Source organism: Peromyscus californicus, unplaced genomic scaffold (genome assembly GCF_007827085.1).
Source record: "Peromyscus californicus insignis strain IS unplaced genomic scaffold, ASM782708v3 Scaffold_15__1_contigs__length_86483966, whole genome shotgun sequence".
In the NCBI taxonomy this organism is placed as follows: domain Eukaryota; kingdom Metazoa; phylum Chordata; class Mammalia; order Rodentia; family Cricetidae; genus Peromyscus; species Peromyscus californicus.
In genome coordinates this window covers 30,392,501-30,406,034 of record NW_026294447.1, presented here as the reverse complement: position 1 = coordinate 30,406,034, position 13,534 = coordinate 30,392,501, and the positions used below count along the sequence as shown (strand labels likewise).

Here is a 13,534-nt window from a genome sequence, read left to right as displayed (position 1 = left end):
AATATAAAATACCTTGGGGTGACTCTAACCAAACAAGCAAAAAGACCTGTATGGCAAGAACTTTAAGTCTTTGAAGAAAGAAATTGAAGAAAATACCAGAAAATGGAAAGATATCCCATGTTCTTGGATAGGTAGGATCAACATATTAAAAATTTTAATCTTACCAAAAATAATCTGTAGATGCAATGCAATCCCCATCAAAATTCCAATGCAATCCTTCACAGACCTCAGAAGAACAATATTCAACTTCATATGGAAAAAGAAAAAAGCCCAGGATAATAAAAATAATCCTGTACAATAAAGGAACTTCTGGAGGCATTACTGACTTCAAGCTCTACTATAGAGCTTGGTGGACCAATGGAATGCAAATGAAGGCCGTCACATTAATCCACACACCTATGAACACCTGATTTTTTACAAAAAAGCCAAAACTGTACAATGGAACAAAGAAAGCATCTTCAACAAATGGTGTTGGCATAACTGGATGTCTACATGTAGAAGAATGCAAATAGATCATTATCTATTGCCATGCACAAAACTCAAGTCCAAATGGATCAAATACCTCAACATAAATCAAGCTACACCAACCTGATAGAAGAGAAGTGAGAAGTAACCTTGAATGCATTGGCACAGGAGACCACTTCCTGAATATAACACAGAGCAATAATTAATAAATGAGACCTCCTGAAACTGAGAAGCTTCTATAAGGCAAAGGACACAGTCAATAAAACAAAATGACAGCCTACAGAATGGAAACAGTTTTCTACCAACCCCACATCATACAGAGGGCTGGTTACCAAAATATATAAATAACTCAAAAAACTAGACCTCAAAATACCAAATAATCCAATTAAAAAATGGGATGCAGATTTAAACAGAGAATTCTCAACAGAAGAATCTCAAATGGCTGAAAGAGATGTAAGGAAGTGTTCAACATCCTTAGCTATCAGGGAAATGCAAATCAGAATGACTCTGAGATACCTTCTTATACCTGTCAGAATGGTTAAGATCAAAAACACTGATGACAGCTTATGTTGGAGAGTATGTGGAGAAAGGGGAATACTCCACTGCTGGTGGGAGTGCAGTCTTGTACAGGCACTCTGGAAATCAGTATGATGGTATCTCAGAAAACTAGGAATCAACCAACCTCAAGATCTAACAATACCCCTCTTGAGCATATACTCAAAAGATGCTCAACCACACCACAAGAACATTTGCTCAACTATTTCAATTTCAGCACTATTTGTAATATCCAGAACCTGCAAACAACATAGTTGCCTCTCAAGGGAAAAATGGATAAAGAAAATGTGGTACATTTACACAATGAAGTATTATGCAGTGGAAAAAATATCATGAAATTTGTAGGCAAATGGATGGAACTAGAAAATAAAAATCATCCTTAATGAGGTTAACCCAGACCCAGAAATATCAACACAGTATTTACTCACTCATAAGTGAATATTAGAGGCAAAGCAAAGGATAAACAGACTACAAACCACAGCCCCAAAGAAGCTAAGTAAACAGGAAGATCCTAAAAGGGACAAGCATGTATCACCCCAGGAAGAAGAAAGAGTTAATTTCACTTGGGTAAACTGGGAGGGGGAGTAGAGAGGAGGATAAGAGTTGGACGAATGTGAGAGTCTGAGATGGCTGAGTTCTGGAAGGGACAGAAAGGGAGAGCAATGAAAGAGACATCTTGACAGAGTAAGCTATTATGGAGTTAGGGAGAAATCTGGTGCTAAGGAACAAGGATGTCCCCAGCTAAGACTTATAGCAATGGTGGAGGGAGTGCTTGAACTAACCTTCCCCTGTACTCAGATAGGTGACTACCCTAATTGCCATCATAGAACTTACATCTAATGACTGATAGAAGCAGATGCAGAGATCCACAGCCAAGCACTTGGCCAAGCTCTTGAAGTTCAGCTGAAGAGAGTGAGGAGGGATTATAGAAGCAAGGGGAGTCAAGATCATGATGTGAAAAACCAGAGATCAAGTGGATCCAAGCTAGTAGGAGCCCATGGACACTGGACTGACAACTGGGGAGCCTGCATGGGACCATACTAGGCCCTCAGAATGAGGATGACAGTTGTGCAGCTTGATGTGTTTGTGGGTCCCCTGGCAATGAGACCAGGACTCATCTCGAGTGCATGAACTGACTTTTTTAGAGCCCATTCTCTATGGTACCATGCCTTACTCAGCCTTGATGCGGAGGGGGTGTGGTGTTGAGCCTGCCCCAACTTGATAAGCCAGCCTGTGTGAATACCCAAGGGAGGCCTTATTCACTATGAGATGTGAATGGAGGTGGGATGGGGAGTGGGGGGGCAGCTGGAAAAGGGGAGGGGGGGGAACAGTGGATGGTATGTATAGTGAAAAAATTTCTTGAAGTAAAAAAAAGAAAAATGATCCTACCATTAATTTAACTTCAAATAAAGTTGTGGTATTACTTAACACAGTGAGAAATGCCAGTGTCACTGCTTGTGGGAGTGAAAAGGAAGTCTGAAATAGATCGATTTCAGAATTAATTATGAAAAAGCAAGGAGTATAGTCCACTGACTGTAAACCCAAATACATACAGACACATGAGGATGCTATGGGTTACTCTGGGTTTCTGACATGAGAAACATCAAGGAGAAAGAAGGAGGAGGTTTCAAATTAAAAACCCTAAGTTCTGAAGGGGGCATGTTAGTTTTGAGTGTGCTCGGTAAGAAATCATTGAACTCACTAAGTAAGAAGCTAGATCAAAGGAGGAGAGTGAATGTAAGTGTTTCTCACTCTGTGACTGTTCAAATGATATTTGGGGCAAAACAATTGGTCAAGCTCAAACAGAAATACGATCATGAAGACTCAGGTTTATGTCTTACCATATCATTATCTAGTGCAGAAATAGGGAATAAATGATATGAAGTTTGAAATGTAAGCATTGTTTCTACTTTGTTTGACAAAAGAAATATGCATCCAGTACTCAGAATGTAGCATTCCTTACCCACTACCTGATCTGCTACTTTGAGGCACAAATTATGGAGAATGAAAATAACCTTGATTCCTTCATCATTAACTCCATCTCGGGTACCTATAAAAACAAGATTCGTTGAAAATTCATGAGCTGTGATAACAATTTATTTAAAGAAACACAGCTCAATGGATTGATTAATACTCTAGAATAACAGAAGAATTCAGAGCAGAACACAAAATCTGCCATCTCGTCTGACAAAAAGTTTGTGGCTGAGGAGGTTGACCTACATATTTCCCTTTGACTTACTTTATGTTCATGATAAAACAGCACTCATTCCTTCTTCCTGTGAACAGATATAGTCCCCTTGTGGCATGAGCCAATTCTCAACATGAAGCACAACCTTGAAGCCAGGGCAAGTCTGAAGGGCAAGAGTTGAAACTTTGGATGAAAGAGTATATGGCCTGCAAGCAAGATCAGGACTTATGTTTCCTTTTTCTGTTAAAAGAAAGTAGGGGAAAATGAAGACGAAAAATAGAACTAAGTCCTAAACTTAGAAGCATAAAAATAATAAAAATGTGTTGCTGTGTCTGAAAATAATTATGAGCAAATAAATATTGTCAAAGGACAGAGTTCTAAATTTTGAGATGGAGAATAACGTGGTCTCACTAAAGTATAATCAGTGAAGTTTTATTATGTCAAATACATGTTTTGCAACTATGGTTTTAGAAATTTTTCTGAAAGAAATGCAGAAGCAGATTATGCTTGGGCTATCAGAGAACATTCAATGAATATTCCAGTCATATTTCTATTTGCTGTTTATTTTCTTCAGACACATTTGCTGATACATTTTACTACTGTCTTTTTTTTATAAGATATCTAGCTGGATATTTTCTGCCTCGTGTAAATATATGCTCACTAGATACATGTGCTTCCAAATCATAGAAGCAATAATTTTGGAAAAGATATTCTATCTTAAGTTTTATGCATTTCAATTTATATTTTTATATTGCCTATAATTTACTTCTTAAAAATCAGAAATAAATGTGAAGATTCCTTTTGTGAGGCAGAAAAATCAAATTGCCCTTATGAACTAATGTCCTAACATCCATTCTGTTACAGGAAGTACCAATAAGACAACCTAAAATGAAAGTTTCATTTGAGCCTGATCCTCACAAAGTAGACAAGAAACAAACTCCTATGTGACACCAATAAGCTTTATAGTACTGTTAATTAATCCCTGTGTTTTACATGGGCATCATTGTGTTCTGACTATTTTGATTCTAATTTAACAATTACAAATTAGGTTAGGCTAATTGGTGTTTTCATAACTATTTGTAAGATGGTAGAAATTCATCTCTTCAAAGTTGGATTAGATCTATACAGACTCAGCATGAATCAAACATCATTTTTTAAAACTAACACAGCTCTGGTAGTATGTTATATATTGGTGTCATAAGTATATTTACTAATTTAATTGTTACTAACACCAGTAGCTACATATTATGGTTTCCATAGTTATGAATGTAGACAACAGAATACTTAGTTACAAGATATGTGCAAGTTGATATGACTATGTATTAGTTAAGCCAAGATATAAACACAGAAATCTGGCCCTCAATTTAATGTATATAATTACCACTCCATAGGATTTTTTTACTTGTATAACATCAGTAAATACACTGAAATGATATATCTAGTCAATAGCACAGCAAATACTCATTTTTTATGGTGGGTATACAATGAACCTCTAGAGAGACAAATTGAGCTTTATCTAAATGTTCACTATAGTGGGTGGTGTATCAGGGTATTGATTGTGAAAGACTTTTCTAATGGAATTAAAGTTAAGATTTGATATGAGGAAGAAAAAGTATACATGCTAAGAGGTAACACAAGAGCATTTCATACTAAAATAACAGGATGCAAACATACCCATGCATCAAGTTTTAAGAATTAATGAAGTCAGTTTGAATGATAACATTCATTTGAGAATATGGAGCCACATTAGTTTAGATGTGAAGGAGTGATTTTTGAGATCAATGCATAATTTTTATTGCTGCAAGAAAGCTCAGAAGCAATATAAGCTACGGTTTGGTTAAGATTAATTCTAAAAACATTTCTTCTCTTTATATCTTACCTCACATCAACAAAGGAATTAACCAAAAACCACAGCATTAATTTGAAGGAAACTCATAAAAGTCCAAATATTTCACATATCAGTTGTTGATTGAATAATACAAGATGTCACAATTGACCAAAAAATATGGAAGAATATAACTAATGGATGTACCCAGAGATTAAGGAATATTTCAAATATGTTGGCACATATCAATTGAAAGGTCAAAGAATCATAAAATAAAAGTTTCAGTTATTACTCTCTTAAACATAAATTGAGCCTTACAAAGTCTTTCCCCAGACGCAACATAGAGGTAGAAAAATACTTTCTTCACTACCCAAGGCTTGGGAATTTTTTTTACCTGCATATATAGATTCATTAACCATGTTTGAAATTGATATGCAAAAAAATAGAAATAAAATAATATATTTAAAAATAAAAGATGTGAAAAAGAGACCCAAGAATAAAGTTGAGAATCAAATAAAAAACATACAACCAAACAGCAATGAAGCAGTTATCAGCAAGAGCACAAGACAGTCAAAGAACTATCCAGTAGGTAATATGACTTAATGATATAAAGAATAGAAGAAACAGAGAAGAGGAAATTGTAACAATAAATGATTTTCAAAAAGAAGGTAAACAAAATTTATGCTACCATGCAAGAATGTACTGAAGATGATTTAGTGACAACACAATATTTGATTCCAAAATCAAAATGATATTGAACTTTGAAGCCCCATCTAGCATAGAAAAGCTTCTCAGTTGTTACTTCATCTGAACAAGTAAAAACCTAAAACACAAAAGTCAACATCAATTCTTAGGTTATCCAGAGGCTGAGTCAAGTAGCAACGAGAAAAACCTGCATGCAGAGAACCCTAACTTAGTAGAATATAGAGCACAAAATTCAAAGAGCATGTGTATCTAACTAGAGTCAAGTAAGTTGTAACTGGGGAGTTCATTGTTGGATTCTCAGTTCAGATCAACTAAAGGATTCAAGGTTCTAAGAGACTTATTCATTGGGAATCTTTATAATTTAATTTTTTAACCTTGTTTTACTGAGAAACAGAAACACACACACACACACACACACACACACACACACACACACACACACACATGAAAGATAAAAGATGAAGGTAATGGAAAAACACTAATGTTTCTTAGCCAGTGTTCTGTTATCACTTGAGATAACCCATTGACTAAGAGAAAAAAGTGTTGTTTTTTTTTTGCCTCATAGTTAATTTTATAATACACACACACACACACACACACACACACACACACACACACACACATACACCCTCATGCTGCCAGGAATAACAAGAGAAATATAATCATTTTACAATGAATTAGGCTCATTCTATTCTTTCTAACAAGATTTTAACCAAACTCTAACTTCTTGAAATTTTTTTCAGACAAATTGACCCAAGAAAAGCAAGATGCACAGCTATGAACTACTCTTGGAGCCTACCTGCAGGCTCAGGGGACTAAGGACTGTATTTGCAATTCACAGCTCAGAGTTTTGGGATCAGTATATGCTGATGAATATTCACAGGATTATAGAGAGATTCTCCTTCCCCAGATGGAGTGCTCTGTTGCTGAATGTCTGGTAGATGTCCCCACAGCATACGCATTCACCAAATGCATTATGACCAGTTGTCAAGCAGGAATTTCAAAGATGCAGAAAAGGAAGAAAACAACAATTACAAGATGGATGAAAGCAAAGTGAGGATTGGAATTAGATTCAAATAAAAAAAAAAACCACTCTAACTAAGATGTTAAAAATCTCTAGTAGACAAAGCAGAAACCATGAAAGAACTGCTGGGCAACATCAGCAGAGAGATACAAAATCAAACAGCAAGAATAAAGGTTAAAGGCCCAAGAAGGTTAAAGCACCTTTACAAAAAAGAAGAATGGCTGTAATAGGTTAAGTAGGAGACTAGGCAAAGCTGAGATATTCCAATAAATGTCTTTCAAAAATGAAACTCAACCAAAATAAATACTGACAGCAGCAACACAGAAAAAAAAATTAAAAACTGTGGGTAAAACATGTAACCTAAAAGGTATGTAAAATGGAAATGTGAGAGAGGTAAATGGAGAAAGGATTAAGCTACAAATATTTGAAATGATGTTCACAGAAATATTACCTAAATTACTACAAGATACAAAATCACCTATCTGGGAATCTCCTAAACCACCAAAAGGAACAGATAAGAAGAAAGTACACCTAGGCCTACCGATTTAAATATGCAGAAAAACAAAGATGAAGAAACCATTCTGAAAGAAGCATGGCAGAAACATACAATTTTAGAAGAGGACATTCAAGAATTATATCTGATTTCTAAAATTTGCTGCCATTAACGAGAGAGTTAAATAAAAGTCTGAGGAGAAATAAGAAAGCCACCAACACAGAAATACTTCTTGTCAAATATGGAACCAGACCTCACCTGTCCCTGTGGAAAATTACCTTTTAAATGTGAAGAAAAATTAAGGTTTTAGTTTTGGTTATCAGATTAAAAAGTTGAGTTATTTGGTTGCCAGCTGACTTGCCTTGAAAAATCTGAAACATAAGAATTTATAGGAAAAGAAAAGATAAAAATCAGAAGCACGGGCCTCCATAGGGAATGAGCACTATTGAGAAAGTAATACTAAAAGTCTCTCATGGTTCTTCATTTTTAGTTTTTCTGAAATATAATTTAATTCAAAATTACTATGGAAAAATGTGCTTTACCAGCTTGTGCTTATATAAGAGAAATGACACAAGAAACAAGACAGGAGAATGAGAATTATTTTTTTACTGTGTTGCCCATGACTGATATAAGCATCTAAAAATAGATTTCACTAATGGCAAAACTATAACTGTCAATAAAGTAAAGAAAACAGAATCATACAAAATACTGAAAGACACAGCTCACACAAAAAATAGGACATAAGTAGAGAGTTTCATGGTGCCATCTAGTTTCCTGCTATAGTGAAGGTTACCTGAGGTGATCTTCTTATGCAGAGCAAACCTTGGCTTGCAAACGTGGAGGATTCGGTCCATGATCTTCTGGCTCTATTGGTGTGGGCCTATACAATAGCACAAAGCATTACCGTAGGAGTCTGTGGCTTAGAAGGCCACCGACACGACGTCAGGTTGAAAGAATAAAGAGCAACAGTCCCATTTCCCACATTTTCCTGTTAGAGCCAATGTCACCAATGACCAAGACCCCCAAGGACACGGACCAGCTAAAGATTTTCATCATCTTCAAAAAGGGCCATGCTGAGGACCACGGTTTCAGGATTAGGGCTCCATCTATTTAATTCTCCCACATGTATTAGTTGCTTTTCTCTTTCTGTGATAAAACACCATGCCCAGAAGCAACTAACAGAATTAAGAGTATATTTGGGCCAACTGTTTCAGAGAGATAGTGCCCATCAAGGCAAGGAGGCATGCTGGCAGAAGCAGAAATCTGAGAGCTCACACCCTCAAACACAAACAAGAATCAGAGAAAAAAAAAAAAAACTGGAAATAGGATCAGGCTATATAATCTTAATCGTATCCCCAGTGGTGTACTTATTTCAGCACTGTTGAACCTCCTAAGCCTCCATAAATAGAGCTACCAACTAAGAAGCCAATGTTCAAAGCCAAGCACATTGTGTTTTGGCCCTTTGTCATCCTGCCTACGTCGTGTTGTTTCAGTTTCCTATTAATTTTAATGACAGGACATGGTAGCAAGACATGCCCACAAGAATCTGCTCAACTCCAAACATCGTCTTCCTTAACTCCATTTTGAAGAAGCAATTCAGTTTTCTCTAGGCAGTACGGATCAATCACTCCTGTTAACACTGGCAATTATTTCTAAGCTTGTTTCCCTAGATCATCAGAATTCCAAAGTGGCCATGGGGAAGTCTTTACGTTCTGCCCAATAGAATGTTTTTTCCTCCTCTTGGCCGGAGTGTCCCACCCTCTAGAACAAAAAAGCTTCTAGGCCAACACAGCATAAGGAAGCACGAAATTTGCTAGTAGTTCACTAGAAATGATAATAGAATCATCACAACTTTTACCCCTTGATTTTTAGACCCATGAATCCTGATGACAGGAGCATCAGTGTATTGGATACTGATTCAAAGCATGTACCATCTGCTGGAGAATGCTTCTCCAACCCTACATACTAAAGCCACATAACTGATAGGGGGACTGGACCTGTCTTGGCTGAGACTACCAGGCTGGGCTGACTCCCCGGGGAGACCTTGTCTTGAAAGAGGTGGGAATGGGGTGTGGACTGGAGGGGAGGGCTGGGGGGTGGAAGGACGGGGGAATCCATGGCTGATATGTGAAATCAAGTTAATTATAAAATAAAAATAAAAATAAAAATAAAAGACTGTCCCACTATCAGTGCAGCCTGTCCCTAACACCTTGGCTGGCTTTTAGGAACATGTTTCTTTTTTTTTTTTTTTTGGTTTTTCGAGACAGGGTTTCTCTGTGTAGCTTTGCGCCTTTCCTGGAACTCACTTGGTAGCCCAGGCTGGCCTCGAACTCACAGAGATCCGCCTGGCTCTGCCTCCCGAGTGCTGGGATTAAAGGCGTGCGCCACCACCGCCCGGCAGGAACATGTTTCTAATGCTGGGTTGCCTTGCTCAATCTTAATACAAGGAGAGGAGCTTAGTCCTACCTCAACTTGATATACCGTGATTTATTGACCCCAGAGAAAAATCTGCCCCTTTCTGAACAGAGGTGGAGGAGGGGTGGATTGGGGGGAGATGTCAGAAGGGAGGTGGGAGGGACACAATAAGAGGAGAGAGGGAGGGGAAGCTTTATGTGAAACAAATGAGAAAATTTAATTAATAAAAGAAAAAGAAAACTCTACCATTGTTTTCTCAGGCCAGATGCTTTGGGATTTTGGGGACCATGGTAAGACCAGGGTTTTCCATAAGCTTGGGTCCACTGCATCACTTCACAGAGTGTTATGTGAGTTAATTGGTCAGAATCAGTGCTGTGTGGAGTACCATGAGGGTGGATAAGAAATTCCACAGGTGGCATCAGCATTATGTGCAAGAAAGGCAGCTCCACAACCAAACTAAGTATCTGTTCTAAAAATGACAAAGTGTAACCCTTTCCATCAAAGAAGTTTAATGTAGTGTACTTGCCACAAAGTCACTGGTCATTTACCCAGAGGTGTGATGTCATATTTAGAGTTCAGTTTTGGTCTCTACTATTGGAGGGTTTGTCAATAAGAAGTAGCTATATCCTAGTTAGCTTTGGTGAATGGCAGTTCATGTTGTTGAGTTTATGAATAACCTCTCCTGCTACCATTGGCCCTTTGTTCATAGGCCCATTTTGCATTGACAGATGGCTAGAGAAAGATGCTAACTCTCTGCAGAACAAGTCATCCTGTCTAATTTAGTATTGAACCCTTCCTCTGCTAAATGTTGGAAGACTCTTCCTTGAGTGAGATAAACTATTGAGAATGTGAGAATCCACAGGCTCATTACAGCCCTCCACATACCTCCCTCCCAAGTTACAGAATCCCATGATTTTCCATCCAGTTCCTTTTCTTGAATTACAGACATTCTTCAAACTGAGATTTGAATTTTCATTGTAGATCAATCTTATTAGTGCTTGGTTTCTTGGATTTGATTCTAGACAACTTGAACTCTGTGGCTGCTGAAAAGATTCTTTTTGTGGGCACCCATAGATATCTTTAAACTGAAAGAATGGAACTACGTATTTGTACACATATACACACACACACACACACAATATATATAGAACATATACACATACATATTTTATATATATATATATATATATATATATATATATATATATATATAGAGAGAGAGAGAGAGAGAGAGAGAGAGAGAGAGAGAGAGAGAGAGAGAGAAAGTTGGGAGTTGGTTTGTAGGATGTGGTCCAACAAGCTATGTCACACTGGAGAGACTGAGGATTCAGTAGTTGTTCAGATCATGAGGCTGTATGTCTCAGTAGTACTAATCTGGTTCTGTGAGTCTAGAAGACTGAAACACAGCTTTACTTCCTTTGAAGTTTGTCTAAGTTGAGTTAGGATGTAGCTCTGTTAGTAGAGTGTATATCTAGCACTCATGAAGTCTTTGGGTTGATTCCTAACACTGTATTACCTGGGTGTGGTAGTACACACCTGAAATGCCAGCATTCAGGAGACAGAGGATACCAAGGTTAAAAGTTCAAGATCATTCATCCAGAGTTTGAGGCCAGATGTCAACTGCCCTTGGTTCTGTCCATTCAGGAGTGAGTGGAACCAAATAGTCAAACTTCTGATGTAGGAGTCCTGGACAAAGTATGGAGGTGCAGGAGATTAAACCCAGACCCTTTGTTTGCCTTGGGTCTTATTATGCTCTTATGAAGCAAACTGTTTTTTCTCTCTTAAGTATCTAGTGTGTGGCAATGTTTATGGCTGAAGCTGGGCCAGAATCTAATAACCTGATCATGGAAATTGTCATGTACCCTTCCTGCTTGATTATACGGAAGCATTCATATAGCATAGATGATTATAGTACTGATCTTTAGTAAGAAAGAAAAGACTCATAATCCAAAATTTACATTTGGGTTATACACTTTCCACAGGCAATACTTTTTCTTCTCTCTTAAAAGCTCATTCCTAGTCCAAATTTCAAATGTAAAAGTTAACTTTCCATAGTCAATAAATTATGAAAACAAACATTCAAAACATAGCACTTTGAAATGTAGAGTCAGAAAGTCTAGTCAGACTTTTCTGCCTTGAACTACTTGAGCATTATTGATTTTTGTGTGCTAATGGCATCATCCTGAGACAGGACAAATTCAGCTTCTAGGCCAGTGAGGGGTTTGACTTTGGTAAGCAGTCAAGAAAGATTCACAGTACTTGGTTTAGAGCAAGACTGCCTTTCCTGTTGTGCTTGAGAATCCATTGATCTATTTCCCTGCTGACAACTTCCTTAAGTGCATTTAGTTTACAGAGCTGAGTTTTGCAGTTAAGTACGTTCTATAAATACCTTTGTATAGGCTTCCCTATGTGCACTTCTTGTCTCCCCAATTACATCAAAAGTTTCTTTGAGAGAAAAGCATGTGTTGATCTTTCCACCATTTAATTTAAAACTAATGCTCAATTAATGCTTAATTGATTTTCAGTGGAAAGACTTTAACATGAAAAATAGCCTTTTCTGGACCAGATGAAGGGAATCACAGTAAGAAATGATTAGAAAGTATGCTTGCAGTATTGGTTCTGTAAGTTCCCTTTTATTTCAGAGGGAGGAAATTGTTAACATAATGTTTTGAAAGGTGTTTTGAAGACATATTTAAGTATGCTATGTAGTAACTGTAGCTTCTACCTATGCAAGCTTTTTGTTTGCTTGGTTTTGGTTTTTCGAGACAGACTTTCTCTATGTAGCTTTGGAGTCTATCCTGGAACTCACTCTGTAGACCAGACTGGCCTGAAACTCATAGAGATCCACCTGCCTCTGCCTCTACAGTGATGGAATTAAAAGAGTGTGCCACCACCTCCTGGCTCACTTTCAATAACTATCTATATATTAGTACAAGAAATTCAGCCACTTTTAGGGATAGCAAGTGGATTTCTTATCTATTCTCTTGCTTTGAATATTAAGTTTGAGCTCCAGTTCTCAATCCACAGGTACTGGATACCTGATTCTTTCCACTGTAAGGATTTATTTTTAACTCCCTTCTACTTCCTATGTTATGTCCATTGCCTTATGAAACTTCCCATTATTCTCTCAGTGTTTAGGTGATCTGTACAAAATGGAGAAAGGTTCTGAATGCAATTATCTAAAGTATGCTTTCATTACATTCACATTATTTAACAAACTTTGTTGACTACCTTTATACAATAAACACTTTGTTGTAAGAAGTAAGACAATATCAATTCTGAAATTCTCTTATACAGAACAATATGGAAAATGCGGAGTTATCTAATTTTTTTTATTGGTGAGACACAGGAAACAGAAATGGAGAGTGTCGTTTTTTGATGAGCAAAGCAGAGAGACTGGGATCCATTCATCATCTTGCTGATTCCCTCATTAAAAGGACAAGTAAATCTGTCACTGTCTTAAGTTTGTAAACCGTGTGCTGATAATTACATGATTCTCACTGGAAATCCAAGAAGATTTTTACTAAGGAGTGAACTACACTGTCTTGTCTGAGATGTTTGTCTCCTTGGCCATTTAAGTTCAGGCACATTGTTAATAGATCTTGTTGTTAAACTTAAAAAGAACATAAATGGTTTTTCACTGATTCTGTTTCCTTCTCTGGTACTAATTTGTTTATTTGTTTGTTTATTGTATAAAAGTTTACTTTGCTCCAAATTAAGTTGTTGGTTTTATTTACATTAGGCTGTTTTGCAAAGCACATTTAACCTCAAAATTTAAAGTTCCCAGAATGAAATAGCATGTCAACTCTGTCTGCAACAGCAGTCTCTGAGAACCTGAAATATAGTTTATCCAGGTGTTGAAGC

General features: G+C 37.1%; 1 protein-coding gene across 7 annotated transcripts in view; it reads right to left on the bottom strand.

Annotated features, from left to right (window-relative positions):
• Positions 1-13,534, bottom strand: part of Lrfn5 (leucine rich repeat and fibronectin type III domain containing 5) — a 292,776-nt gene that overhangs the window by 103,483 nt on the left and 175,759 nt on the right. The window contains exon 2 of one of the 7 annotated variants that reach the window (XM_052738591.1): positions 8,049-8,135. The exons of the other annotated variants lie outside the window; for them this stretch is intronic. The gene's annotated coding sequence lies outside the window, so the exon portion shown is untranslated. The remainder of the gene's footprint in view (positions 1-8,048; positions 8,136-13,534) is intronic. 7 annotated transcript variants of the gene reach the window in all.